Source organism: Bos javanicus, chromosome 18, assembly GCF_032452875.1.
Source record: "Bos javanicus breed banteng chromosome 18, ARS-OSU_banteng_1.0, whole genome shotgun sequence".
NCBI lineage: Eukaryota > Metazoa > Chordata > Mammalia > Artiodactyla > Bovidae > Bos > Bos javanicus.
Genome location: NC_083885.1, coordinates 10,962,479 through 10,977,079, shown reverse-complemented (window position 1 = coordinate 10,977,079; position 14,601 = coordinate 10,962,479). Strand labels below are relative to the sequence as shown.

The window sequence follows — 14,601 nt, the reverse complement described above, 5'->3', positions numbered from 1 at the left end:
ACCTTGATCAGAGAACCCAACCCAATAACGCAGGGACATCTAACCCACAGAACCTGGAGACTCTAGGTGGGCGGGGGCTACAAGAAGTCTGGTTTTAAGCTGCCATATGGGGGTAATTCGTTCACAGAAAACTAATGCGGCATTTAGGTGGTTATCGATTTTTGTGCGTTTGTTTTTACTGTTTGTTTATTTTTAAAATACACATATACTTTCAGCTGTGCCAGGTCTTGGTTGCGGTATGTGGGATCTTTAGTTGCAGCATGTGGGATCTCGTTCCCTGACCAGGGATCAAGCCTGCGCCTTCTGCATTGGGAGCATGGAGTCTGAGTCACTGGACCACCAGGGAGGTCCCTGTTTGTTTCGAATTAATAGCTCCATCTTGAACCTCTTCGCACATGTATATTGATGTCCCAGGAGTTTCTACAAGATTTTTGGGTACAAGCATTTAGATGATGAGACGAACAACCCCACGGCTCTCCTGATGCCCTGTGTTGATTGACACTCTACTCCTGTGTCCCCATACCCCTCACCATCACTGGTTGTTAGGCCTTTTTAAAAATTATGGTGTGCACATAACATAAAACCTACCATATTAACCATTTGAAAGTGAACAGTTCACGTGGCATTATATTCACAACACTGGGCAGCCATCACCACGATGTCGTTCCAGAACTTTCTGTCTCTCAGAGGACGCCTCATACCGGTTTAGCAGTTGTTCCCTATCTCCACCCCCACCCACTGGCAGCCGCTAAACTGCTTTCTGTTTTATTAGTAATCTTTTTCACTTTTTTTGCTGATCGGATATGCAAACAGGGGTGCTTATTTCAAAATGCTTTGACGACCGGATGACGCACCGCCGCCTCTTCGAGTTCAGGCCTGTATGTTTCAGTCGGGGCTCAACACACACCAGGTGGACACCTCCTTGCCCTCCTCTTCCTCCCCGGGTCCCCCATCTCCATCCACCCCATCTCAACCTCAACAACCTCCCAGCTCGAGACCTGCAGACCTGCATGTCCCTCTCTCTTCCTTGTCTGAGTTCTGTTGATTCCAACTGAGAAAGCCTCCTGCATCTTTTCCTGCCCCCAGCCCACTTCAGTTCCTCCTCTGACCTGGACAGCCCCCCAGAGGCCTCTCTGGGCAGGGGGCTGAGGGCAGGGAAGGAGGCTGAGTGCCAGGGAGGCAGCAGGGAGGGGTGGGCACTGTGGCTGCCGGGTGAGGCCATGCCCTGGTAAAGAGGACACCCTCACCCACGCTGTATGGTTGCATGTTCCCAGATCTTCTGATTTTTCAGAAGAAGCCTCAGGTCTGGATATTTATGTAAGAAGGCTTGGCATCTCATTCCGAGAGCAAGTTCTCCTTGTTCTGGACAACCAGGGGCGGTGGGAGCCTGGAGCCTTCTCGCCCTGCAGGCGACTCCTCTGCCAAAAAGAGGGTGTGGGGACAGCGGGTCCCAGGTTGCAGAAGGCTTGAAAAGCCCCAGACAGACGCCCCAGGCTCATCTCCAGGTCCTGCTCCCTGCTGCCAGGCCCTTTAAGGATTCTGAAACATTCTCTCCAGCTGCCCCTGTGACTGTGGCTGTTTCCATAGCAGTACCAAGTATCTGCAGAGCGTCTGTCTGCGGAGCAGCGGGCTTTCCCGGGGCAGGTACCCCATCCCGTGTGACAGGGGCATGCCTGCCGGGTGGGGGTGTACGGGTGGGTTTCTGAGCAGATGCTGTGGGAGGGCTCCGACCTGCCCAGCCTGCTGAAATGTGCTGAGATGGCCTTGGGGGCAGGGCTGTTACTGGGCTGAAAGAAAGCAAACCTCAGCCCCCGGCTTTGGGAGCAGGCTGGGGCCACACCAGCTGTCAGGGAGTGGGGGTGGGGTGGGGTGGGGGCAGGGAATGCTGGCTCTAAGAGCTGGCTGGGGCCTTAGAACCTGGCTCCTGCTTGCAAGTTTTTCTAAAAGGCTCTTATTGGGAGTGCCCTGCTGGCCCAGGGGTTAGGATCCAGGACTTTCCCTGCTGGGCCTGGGTTCAGTTCCTCACTGGGGAGCCGAGATCCCACAAGCCGTGTGTGGAATGGCCAAAAAAATAAAAAGAAAGCTTTTCTTGACAATAGTCATTAGGCCCCAGGGTCTGGTATTACTTAAGATTTCAGGTTTCATTTCCACATGGGAGGGCACTGGCTCTGGCTGGCTGCAGAGCCCACTGCCTAAAACCTCTGTGTCATGAGAAATTGGCAAGGTAGATTAGGAGCAGGGAGCAAGAATCCCTCCCTTGAAGGAAGACCCTTTTAATTGAGGGCCTGCTGTGTGACAAGCCTCCCTCCTCCTCATCTAGACAAGATGCGATACTATTAAGCCATTTTACAGATGTGGAACCTGAGGCGCAGAGAGGGCAAGCTACTTGCCTAAGGTCACAGAGCTAGGAAGTGGTGTGGCTGGCATTTGAACCCAAGTCCGTTGGCCCAAAAGTCCATCTTTGTATCTTTCCCTCTGTTGCTCCCCTCTCCCTCCTCCCTTCCCTCTCTCTTTCTCCTTCCCCCCCTCCCTCCCTTCTTCCCCATCACCTCCAGAACCAACCATCCTTTGATCTTTTATATTCCAAGCTGGATATTTCTCTGACCTCCAAGCTGACACCATCATTTGTGTGGACCATCGCCATAGTCTCCTGACACCCCTTCTTGCCTGGTTTTCAAGGTCTAAGTCAGATCACATCCTTCCCCTGCTCAGATCAGATTCTCTATGGGTCCCTCTTCACACAGAGCAAAACCCGAAATGGTCACAATGGCACCAAGGCCAAATATGACCGGGACTCTGACGTCTCGCTGACTTCATCACCTGCCCCTGCATCGCCACCTCTGGCCCAGGCACACTGGCCTTCTCACTGGGATTCATGCTCACTTTGCACAGTCAGCCTCAGGGCCTTTGCATGACTCCCTCCCCTCCCTGTGCCTGGAGCTCGCTTACCCTGACATCCCTGTGTCGATTCCCTCTTTCACAGTGCTCTCTGCCCAGAGTCACCTCATCAGAGAGGCCTGCCCTGACCCCTGTTCTAAGTCAGCCCCTGGACCTGGTTTATTTTTCTTCAGAGCGCTAATCACCACCTGCGCCAGAAGGAATCTATCTCTACCTCCCTGTTCCTCTGTATCCCTATCTGTATCTAGAACTCTTTCTACATCTGTGTCTCTATGCCTATCTACCTGGAATTCTAGCTATGTGGATAAGTAGCTTAGGGGGTTTAAAAGATACCTACAGTTCTGTGACCTTGTTTCACTTTGTTCCACCTTATTTCACCTCGTTTTGGTGTCCCTGATTGAGGTCAGATCCGTGACTCTCAACCACGGGCAGCTTCACCCCCTAACACGGTTGACTGGAGACAGTTTTGATTCTCTCAGCTGGAAGGGTAGGGGGTGCTCTATGGCATCCAGTGGGCCCCGGCCTGGACTGTCTGCTCCTTCCCTTCTACCCTCCCAGCACCTAGGAGGAAGCCAGGGCTGCAGTGGGTGCCCAGTGAGCACCTGGGAGGATGCCGGGGTGGCAGCGGGTGCCCAGTGAGTACCTAGGGGGAAGCCAGGGCTGCAGTGGGCACCCAGTGAGCACCTAGGAGGACTCCGGGGCTGCAGCGGGCGCCCAGTGAGTCCCAGGAGGACGCCGGGGCTGCAGCGGGCACTCAGTGAGGATGACCTGGGCCCCTTGGCCTTCAGGTGCCAGGTGCTGCCCCAATGTCCCCATCTGCCGCGAGCTGGGAATGGGAGCCCGGCCCTGGGGGTGGGGTCGCGCAGCCAGCGGTGACGGAGCGGGCACTTGAAAGGCTGCGTGTCTGACCCCCAGGTCTGCACTTTCTCACATGAAATCAGGTTCCCTTCACTCAGGGGGCTTTGAGAGTCAGCAGACCCACCAAAGTAAGAAAAGTCAAAATGCCCAAAGCATCTGCTCCACCCCCAAGCGTCACTGAGAGGGGGTGCTGGGCAGAGAAGAGAGGGTCGGGAACGGCAGTCCTGACTCTGACTCTGGTTGTGCCAGGGACAAGCTGTGTGGCCATGGGGTGATCCCTCTGCTTCCATGGTTCTCAGTCTCCCCAGGCAATTCGCGTGGTGATTTAGGGACACCCAGAGGAACATTCATGTTAGTCACCATGTCATGATCAGAAGGTATTAACACACGCAGGGCTTCCCTGGTGGCTCAGTGGTAAAGAATCCACCTGCCAGTGTAGGAAACACAGTTCGAGCCCTCGTCTGGGAAGATCCCACTTGCTGCGGAACAGCTAAGCCCATGGGCCCCAACTACTGAAGCCTGAGTGCTCCAGAGCCCCGGGGCCGCAGGTACTGAGCCCGAGAGCCGAGAGCCTGTGCTCCACAATGAGAGAAGACACTGTAGCAAGAGGCCGGCGCACCACGCCCTGAGAGCAAAGCCCGCTACAGCACGCAACGCAGTCCCAGCACAGCCAAACAGATAAAGTTAAAAACACGTGCAGTGCAGAGAGCTAACATGGCCCCCAGGAGTTCTGACACGTGGGCATGCAAAGAACCCCCTGGAGGGCATGTTAAAGATCCCCAGGCCCACCCCTAGCATTTCTGATCCAGTGGGTCTGGGTGGGACCCAAGAACCTTGAAATTCTTGAAGGCCCCATGTGGTGCCGATGCTGCTCCCATGGGACCGGAACCAGTGTTGACTGCAGGCTTCAGATGTGCTGGGCGGGTCGTGGGTGTTCACTGCATATGTTACATGAAGAGGACTGTCTGCCCACGGAGGCTCAGGGAAGCTAAGAGTAGAGAAACCACAGAGAAATCCGCAAGTCAACTTCGGGACTCTCCAGCCTCAAATTCCTCCCCATCGACTGAGCAATCACAGGGCCTCTAAGTCAGCTGAAAGCTTTGTGAGTCCGTTGAAAGACAAACTGCCAACTCATCTATTCATATAACAAACAGTTATTGTGCTCACACTATGTGCCAGGCTTGGTGCTGGGTGCTGGGCTAGCAGAAGCCAACGATACAGAGGCAGAGAGTATGAGAAAATAAAATAGGTAAATACTCTGCATCGTTACAGTTACTGCCATGAAGGAAAGAAGCAAGAGGAGGGAGGGGCTACTAAGGGCAGAGCTGTGGATGGGAGAGGTGCCGGAGCCCCTTTCAACAGAGGGATCCTAAAAATACTCCTTTGATTGATACAGTTTAAGCTGAAATCAGAAGGCTGCAGAGGCGTGGCCCAGGGAAGATCTGGGCGTGTTGGGGAGAATGGTGGTTGATGCAAAGAGCCTCCTAAAATGTTCAGATCTTAATCCTTGGAATCTTCAAGCATTACTTCATGAAGGCCAAAGGGACCCTGTGGGTGAGATTAAGACCCTTGACGTGGGGCGCGTGACCCTGGATTATCCAGGTGCGCCAATGTAATCACACACGTTCCTCTCAGAGGGAGGCAGATGGATCTTTGATCACAGACAAGGTGTGGTGATGGGAGCAAAAGATTGGAGCCATGCAGCCCGGAGCCAAGGAGTGCGAGCTTCTCCAGGGGGTGGGAGCGGCAAGGCGTGGATTCTCCCCTGGGGCCTCCAGGAGGAGCCTTCCCTCTGCTGACACCCTGATTTTTGCCCGGTGAGACTCATCTCGGAACTCTGACCCACTGAACTGAAACAGGATCATTTGCAACGCTTGAAGCCCCTGCCTTTGTGGCGATTCATTATAACATTGAGCTGCTGCTGCTGCTGCTATGTCGCTTCAGTCGTGTCCGACTCTGTGCGACCCCATAGACGGCAGCCCACCAGGCTCCTCCATCCATGGGATTTTCTAGGCAAAAGTACTGGAGTGGGGTGCCATCGCCTTCTCCTATAACATCGAGCAGTCAGGGATTAACCTTGCCTGATTTGACTCGCTCTGAGAGTCACCTTTGGAATATCCTGCCCAAAAGTGTTTTCCTGGAGCCACAATGATGGTCTGTGCTGACAGTGTGACTTCTGAGGGGGCCTTGGACTCAGCCTCTGGAGAGGTTGCAGGTTGAAATCAATCTTTTGTGTAGTCAGCCAAGTCCACGTGGCCTGAACCCCGATAAAAACTCTGGACGTCAAGGCTGGGTGAGCTTCTTTGCTTGGCAGTATTTCTGAGCATGTGGTCACATCAGTGCTGGAAGAAGTAAGTGCTGTCCACCCGACTCCCTTGGGAGGGGCAGTGGGGTGCGTGCACCTGGTCATGCCTGGTCTCTCCCGGACTCTGCCCTTTGCTGAACACTGCAGCAGTTGTGACCACAAGTAAAATGGCTTTTCTGAATTCTGTGAGCCCTGAATTATGAAACTGAAGGGTGATCTTAGGGACTCCCACATGCAGTTGGTGTCAGAAGTGAGGTCTTGGGATTCCCAAGCTTTGCACGCAACGTGGGAACCCACTACAAATGCAGGATCTCTTGGTAGGAAAGTCATGTGATGCCCTGGGACCTTCACTAAAGCTGCCTTAGCTGGGATATGAAGGATAGGGGAGGTCTGCAGCCACGGAGACACAGGGACAGCGTCTCCATCACCGACCATGGTGGTGGTTCGTCCACACTCTGACGTCTGCTTTGAGTGTGGGCCAGCTGTCCACACTTGACGTCTAGCCGTCCCCTGCTGGAGATTCATAATGTGGACCTCCAGAGCTGGGCTGTAAAACCTTCACTCCTCTGCTAGCTCTCTCCCTGACATCCGGAATCTGTTCTGGGATGTTCCGTGGGTTCCTCTCAGATCTCTGCTCTGCACTGGCCACGGGGAGAAGTTTACTCTGAGTCAGTTCAGACAGCTTGTCCATCAGGCGCGCTCACGGAAGATGAATCTGGCTCATCCTGGTGTGGACACTCAGCCTCTTGTGTCCCAAGGCAGCATGAGCCTGGGCGTCTAGGAATCAGTCCCCCAGGGTGCTGACAGCCTCACTACAGGGCCGCTTGGGGTCCTGTGGGTCGGGCTAGATCGAGACACCAGGAATGTCAATGGGGCACACACCACTGGGTCAGTACCACATTTGGGTAAGAAATGAATGAGACTGTGTAGATATATGTAAAGTAGACAATACTTTCCAGGCATTATAGGATGGTTTTCCTAAAGGACTAGAATATTCTATACCTTTCTTTTAGGCCCTAATTTATTATTTATCTTACTGTGTATTTTACATGAGCAGACTTAATTTCTGTACTCTAAGGCAGGGATTGGCAGACTACAGCCTTGAGTCACATGTGGCCACACCCATTTATTTACTGCTGTCTATGAAAATCCCATGGACGGAGGAGCCTGATAGGCTGCGGTCCATGGGGTCGCTGAGGGTCGGACATGACTGAGCGACTTCACTTTCACTTTTCACTTTCATGCACTGGAGAAGGAAATGGCAACCCACTCCAGTGTTCTTGCCTGGAGAATGCCAGGGACGGGGGAGCCTGGTGGGCTGCCGTCTATGGGGTCACACAGAGTTTGACACGACTAAAGCGACTTAGCAGCAGCATGGTTGGTTTTTGGACTTCCCTGGTGGCTCAGCAGTAAAAGAAATCTGCCTGCAATGCAGGAGATGCAGGAGATGTGGGTTTGATCCCTGGGTCAGGAAAATGCCCTGGAGTGGGAAATGACAACCCGCTCCAGTGTTCCTGCCTGGAGAATCCCATGGACAGAGGAGCCCGGTGGGCTACAGTCCATGGGCCCACAAAGAGTCGGGCACCACTGAGCGGCTGAGCACACAGGCACCTCATGCAGACAGTGCTATGAGTATTCCTGCCTTACCTGGCTCGTTCTTATAAGCACCTTTTGGGGTGAGTGGTGATTATCCCCATTTCACAGATGAGGGTACTGAGGTTCAGAGGGGGTAATAAGGGACACAAATGCAACTAGAATCCAGGTCTGACTCCGAAGCTGGGCTCTTAGGCCACAGTGTGCTTCGTCTCGCACAGCACGAAGGCTTCACAAGCCCTGGGGAAACTGCTTCTTCTGTGGTTTGTTCAAAAATGGTTTTTGAGTGTCTCTGCTGCTGGACTCTGTGCTGGAGACTCTGTGGCTGGTTTAGTTTGGGTTCCCAAACCAAGAGAACCCGAAGCAAGGACTCAAGTGCAAGGGGTTTGTTCAGGTGGTCTTGGATAGTGATCAGGAGAGTGAGGGTGACACAGGGAGGGGAAGGGGCCAGTGACGGGAGGGGTTGTGACCACCTCAGGCCGCCCCCAGGATGCACCCGAGTGTCTTCCACCCAGGCTCAGGCATTGGCTCAGGGTTGCCTTCACTCTATCTGGTGGGCCAGCTTTAAAGGTGGATAAAGTGGGTCCTAGCCAAAGAAAGCTGCTGGACAGAGAAACGCAGGTGTTGGTGGTCAAGGACAGATGGTGACATCACATGATAAAGGCAAAGGGGACTCAGGGGCTGGAGTGGCAAAAGAAATGGGGGGGCATGTCATTAACATGTGATGGAAAAGCATCTGCCTGCAGTGCAGGGGGCCTGGGTTCGCTACTTGGGCCAGGAAGAGTCCCTGCAGAAGGGAATGGCTACCCACTCCATGGAATTCCATGGACAGAGAAGTCTGGTGGGCTATAGTCTGTGAAGAGTCGGTCGCAAAAGGTCAGACATGACTGAGCGATTAACACGTTCACTTTTTTCCCCAAGTATATTATTAACAAGGTCCCAAACTATGATGCTGGGCCAGAGGGACCAAGAGTGAGCAATGGTCTGGGTGGGGACCAGGGTGATCAACCGGCCCCGTCTGCCCCAGGACGGTCCAGGTTTAAAACTGGAAGGCCCATGTCCCAGGCAATTCACTGCCCCCTGCCCCCGTGCCCTGTGGGGACTAGGGGGCTGTGCAGAGCAGGTGCTTCGTCCAAAGTGACAGCCCCACCTCGCTCAGTGAACTTCACCACGTTGGGACTGTGGATCAGTTCTGCCAGATCATCGAAATATTTCAAGAAGAGTCAAAAAGCTAGATTTTGTGTGAAATTTCTGTTTCAATGGTTTGGAATTAATCCACATTTTAAAAGCTCTAGGTTGTCTAGGGAGTGATGGGGACAGCTGCCTTCATAAGTGGTCACAGGTCATGGCTTTTGTGAGCAAGGGGCATCTTGGGGGCAGGACCCAAGGCAGGGCCCTGTGCCCTTTGGTCCTCCAGGCTGTCTGTGAGGGGGTGAGGGCTGCCTGTGGGTGCCCACGATGAGCCCATGGGTGAGGATGGTCCTCCCTGGGCCTACAGAGCCCCATGGGAAGGGAGCTGAGTACCTCTGAGTCCAGTCCCTCATTTCACAAAAGAGGTGCAGAGCCTGAGAACGCCCTCCAGGGTCCCATAGCAAACTGCTGACCACAGTTCACCCCTCCCGACATCTGTCTGGCCCCCACCTTCTTCCGCCTCACCACCCCTTCCAAGATCTCTATTACAGGGTCTCAGATTCTTCCTGAACATAAGCACCTTGAACAAGTAACAAGATCCGCTGGCAAATTGGAGGGGCCACAAGGACCCAGCTGCTCTTGAGGTTTTATTAGAGATACCTGCCCAATTAAAGGAAGCTGCTGGTTGACTTTGAAAACAAAGAAGCTAATGAAACAAGATCTTCAGAAGGAAGGATAAATCTGCCCTTTCCTAGTTTATTTTTCAAAAATCTTATTTTGAAGAGAAGCCAGATCTCCTCTGATATTGCTTTAACGTATAATTATTTTAATGATGGAAGTTTGCGGTTCTATGCAGACCATTAGTTCTGAACACTTTCAAATACAAGCCCCCTGCCTCAGGCAAGGGTAGAAAGTGTGAGTGCAGGTGTTGGAGCTGTTGGGAGCCATCTGGCTCCCAACAGGAAATGAAGGGAATTTATTGGAAGTGACCAAGGGCAGCAGTGCCTCAGGAGAGAGTCGGAACCAGATGCATCCCTTCTCCACCCTCTCACTGCCAATCTACTTACTCTCCTCTGCCCATGTGGCCTATAGCTGCCCCCAGCGCCTAAAATTATGAATTGCAAATCCGAGGCACAATATGGTAAGCATATGCTCAGCGGAAGAACCTGATTGGCCCAGATGAAATCATGTGACCACTCCTGGTCCAATCACCTTCGACTGATTGAGCAGATGACTTGCAAGGAGCAAACAAGGCATCCTGGGTCCCTGCTGGAGGGGCTGGGGGCCAGCTTTGCAGGGATCTGCAGTGCCTGGGTGAGCTCCAGGATAGAGCCTCCTACCCATGCCTTCCATCACATAGTGATACAGAAAACGCCTAAGGACAAAAAGCCACTGCAGATTTAAGACGCCAATGGTAAGGGAGTATGTGTTTTATTCCTTAAAACTTCATTGACATGACTTTGTGGAAGAGCAAATATACTTTGGAGGCATTTTAAAAATCTGTTCCCTAGTGGATTGCAGACTCCTTGTTAGGACTCCTCCCATAGCCTGAAGTTTAGGAATGGAGGCCTCGGGGAGCTTCTTGCGTAAGGATAATGAACCCTTTGCTGATACCCTATCAGCCTTTCTGCCCCCCTCTCCCCGGGGTGCCCCACCTGTTGGGCCCAGGAAAGAGCGCCTCCTCTTCGCTTTTTAGAAGGTCCCTCTGAGCCAGAACAATCCCCACCAAGCCGAGGGGCACAGAGAGGACCTGCCTGGGTGTTTTCTCTGCATCCTGAACCAAATGAGGAACCAGGAAGGAAGGAGCCAGAGGCTCAGCACGTCAGGTTATCAGCTAATCGCTCACCTTCTCCTTCACTCTCGTAACTCATTCCATTCATGTATTCATTCCTGAGAGTATTGACTGATGAGAAAACAGGCCGTCATGAGGCTGATGTGGGGGTGACCCTGGTGTGGGGGTGTGAGAGCCCAGGAGCCCAGGGCAGGAACCTGCCAGAGAGGAGAGGGCATTTGAGTTAGCCTTAAAATTAGGTGCATTGATTCATCCAGTCACCAAATACTTATGGAGTGTCAGCCTTGTGCAGACAGTATCCTAGGTGCTGGGGGCACACCAGGGAGATAAACAGCAAGGTTCCAGCCCTTGTTACAGGCCAGGAGATTGGTTCCAGCTGGTAGGGATGAGGGCGAAGCCAGTTGCCAACCTTTAACCCATAATACTTGTAAGCCTAGGGCTTCCCAGGGGGCTCAGTTAGTAAAGAAACTGCATGCAAGGCAGGAGACCTGGGTCAGGAAGATCCCCTGGAGAAGGAAATGGCAATCCACTCCAGTAATCTTGCCTGGGAAATCCCATGGACAGAGGCCAGGCTATAGTCCACAGGGTCACAGGAGTCAGACGTGACTTAGTGACTAAACCACCACTTGTAAGCCAGCAAAGGGGTCACGTGCCCGAGGCACAGAAAACCAAACCCTGGCATTGACAGTCTGCAGCAGAGTAAGGTTTATTTATTGCAGGATGCCCAGCCAGGGACTGGAGATGAGCCTCAGATCCAATGAGACTTGGTGTTTGAATTGGGTGTGTTTTAAGGTCAAAGAATAAAGAATCTGGGCTTGATTATCATCTTGTGACGTTTCATCACAACGAACTGTGGAAAATTCTTAAAGAGATGGGAATACCGACCACCTGACCTCCCTCTTGAGAAACCTGTATGAAGGTCAAGAAGCAACAGTTAGAACAGGACATGGAACAACAGACTGATTCCAAACCAGGAAAGGAGTATGTCAAGGCTATATATTGTCACCCTGCTTATTTAACTTATATGCAGAGTACATCATGAGAAACATTGGGCTGGATGAAACACAAGCTGGAATCAAGATTGTCGGGAGAAATATCAATAACCTCAGATATGCAGATGACACCACCATTATGTGGTGGTGAAAGTGAAAAACTAAAGAGCCTCTTGATGAAAGTAAAAGAGGAGAGTGAAAAAGTTTGCTTGAAACTCAACATTCAAACAACTAAGATCATGGCATCTGGCCCCATCACTTCATGACAAATAGATGGGAGACAGTGGAGACAGTGAGAGACTTTATTTTTCTGGGCTCCAAAATCACTGCAGATGGTGACTGCAGCCATGAAATTAAAAGACACTTGTTCCTTGGAAGAAAAGCTATGCCCAACCTAGACAGCATATTAAAAAGCAGAGATGTTACTTTGCCAACAGAGGTCTGTCTAGTCAAAGCTGTGGTTTTTCCAGTAGTCATGTATGGATGTGAGATTTGGACTATAAAGAAAGCTGAGTGCCAAAGATTTGGTGCTTTTGAACTGTGGTGTTGAAGAAGACTCTTGAGAGTCCCTTGAACAGCAAGGAGATCCAAGCAGTCCATCCTAAAGGAAATCAGTACTGAATGTTCATTGGAAGGACTGATGCTGAGGCTGAAATTCCAATACTTTGGAATTTCAATACTTCGAAATTCCAATATTTCGCATCTTCTGATGCGAAGAACTGACTCATTTGATAAGACCCTGATGCTGGGAAAGATTGAACATGGGAGGAGAAGGGGGTAACAGAGAATGAGATGTTTGGATGGCATCACCGACACAATGGACATGAGTTTGAGTAAACTCCGGGAGTTGGTGATGGACAGAGAAGCCTGGTGTGCTGCTGTCCATGGGGTCGCAAAGAGTCAGACAGGACTGAGCGACTGAACTGAACTGTGACATTTCTGTGACATTTTCTTAATCATAGCTTCGGGAATCAGGATATCTCTGGTTTATGAGTCTCTGGCCACGTGGTTCGGGGGTGGGGGGTGGGGGTCCTGTGAGTTCATTTTGCCCTGGATAAACAACCCAAGTTTGTACATTTATGATGATATCTATGTAGCGTTTTTAGTACGTTGTCGATGTTATCGACAACAGCAATCTTAGTCATCTGATTCTAGTCGATTAGTATTTAGTTCGCACAGAATTAAGGTCAAAGGGGACAGGAAAGGGAGTAATGTTTTGGAGAGAGAGATTAATCATGAATTGGTAAGGGAATTTGGTTTTAGGGGGATTTGGTTTCCTATTCAGCTGGTGAGAATTCCCAGGCCAGACTCCTCCTCCTCAGATGGCATTTATTAAGCACCTACTGCCTGCCAGGCACCGAGCTTAGTGGTTGACCTGACTTTCTCATCTGTCTTCATGCCAGTCCTCTTCAGAGGACGCTCGTTGTTAGCTCCACTTTGCAGACAAGGGAACAGAGGCTTAGTGAAGCTAAGCCACTTGAGCTCTCTTCCCACTCATGTGCCGGGAGATCTGTCCACAACTCGGTTATAATTCTCTGTCCATCCAGTGCCCTCTCTGGAGGATGAGGACCTCCCCTAACAGGGGTTCATGGAGGGGACCCGTGTCTTCCCTGCCCCTGGATCCCAGGTGTGTGGCCCCCACCACAGAACACTTGCTCTCTGCACCCTCCTCCTAAGTGAGGACCAAGGACCGAGAGCAGCAGAGCAGTGTCCTTCCAGGGGATGACACGGCTGGAGACTTACATACTGGACTTTCAGGCATCAGGTTGGAGAGAAGATTTTTGTTTTATTTTTTTGCCACACTGAGTGGCACGCAGGATCTTAGTTCCCTAATCAGGGATAGAACCCGAGCCCCCCTTGCAGTGGAAACATGGATTTTTTTTTTTTTTTTGGCTGTGCTGGGTATCTTCGTTGCTGCTTGGGGTTATCTCTAGTTCCCGTGAGCGGGGGCTACTCTCTAGTTGCGGAGCTCGGGCTTCTCATTGCGGTGGCTTCTCTGGTTGCGGAGCACAGGCTCTAGGGTGTGTGGGCTTGAGTGAGCTCAGTAGTTGCAACCCCGGGCTCTAGAGGACAGGCTTAGCAGTTGTGGCCACAGGCTTCATTGCTCCATGGCATGTGGAATCTTCCTAGATCAGGGATCGAACCCATGTCTCTTGCATTGGCGGGCAGATTCTTTACCACTGAGCTACCAGGGAAGTCCTGGGGAGAAGATTTTAAGCCCCATTTTCGTTCTCCCAGAAGTTGTCCCATGGAATTGCTGGCAATGTGTGGATACAGTTTGGGGAAGGATCTGACGCCAAGACTTTACATTTCTGTGTCACAGTGATTTTTCTGGCCCATGGGACACCTGCCTGCATCAACGCCCACAGGTCCCCCGGATCCTGGGGTGGGTTCCTAATGCTCCAGCTCCCAGCACAGTCATCCCTAAGCTTGGGCCTCACAAGGCACTCAGTACCCTTTCCCCAATTTTTTTAAAATTGAGAGAAAAATTGAGAGTTGCCACACTTGAAGCACTGTCTTCTTCTAGTCAGTCAGTGTAGTGAGAATCCAGAGGGTTCGGACCGCTGGCCTCTGTCCTGCACTCATAGCCCAAATGCAGCGTTAACTCCGATAGTGGCATGGTCTCCTTCCTGCTCAGATGCAGTTAACCTATCCTGCATGGGATGATGTCCTGAGGGCCCGGAAACCAGGGTGCCAGCCGCCAGTCTCCCGTCCACATCTGTGTGTGACCTCAGTAGGCCGCTTCTGAGTCTCAGCTCCCACACCTCAGAACTGAGAGGTTCTCAGAGTCCACGAAGGGGTGGCTGAAACAGGGGGGTCACACCCCGGCTGACTGCGTGGGAATGAGGGCTCGTCTTTCTGGGGCTGTTCATTTGTCCAGAGAAACCAGAGCTTTGTATTTTGTCTCGTGTTAAGATTTTACTGTATTCGCTTTTGTCATTTTAAAGTTTTTCACGCTAACGTACAACATTCATGCCCCGCAAAAGGTGTTCAAGTGTCCAGCTAGATGGACCTTAGAGGACTGAACACAC

The 14,601-nt window shown here is 51.8% G+C and overlaps 1 protein-coding gene across 2 annotated transcripts in view; it reads left to right on the top strand.

The window, feature by feature from the left end:
- Positions 1 to 10,005: 10,005 nt before the first annotated feature.
- MEAK7 (MTOR associated protein, eak-7 homolog) overlaps positions 10,006 to 14,601 on the top strand; it is a 61,133-nt gene continuing 56,537 nt past the window's right edge. Inside the window, exon 1 of one of the 2 annotated variants that reach the window (XM_061386894.1) lies at positions 10,006 to 10,199. The gene's annotated coding sequence lies outside the window, so the exon portion shown is untranslated. The remainder of the gene's footprint in view (positions 10,200 to 14,601) is intronic. The other variant, XM_061386893.1, reaches the window with a different exon arrangement.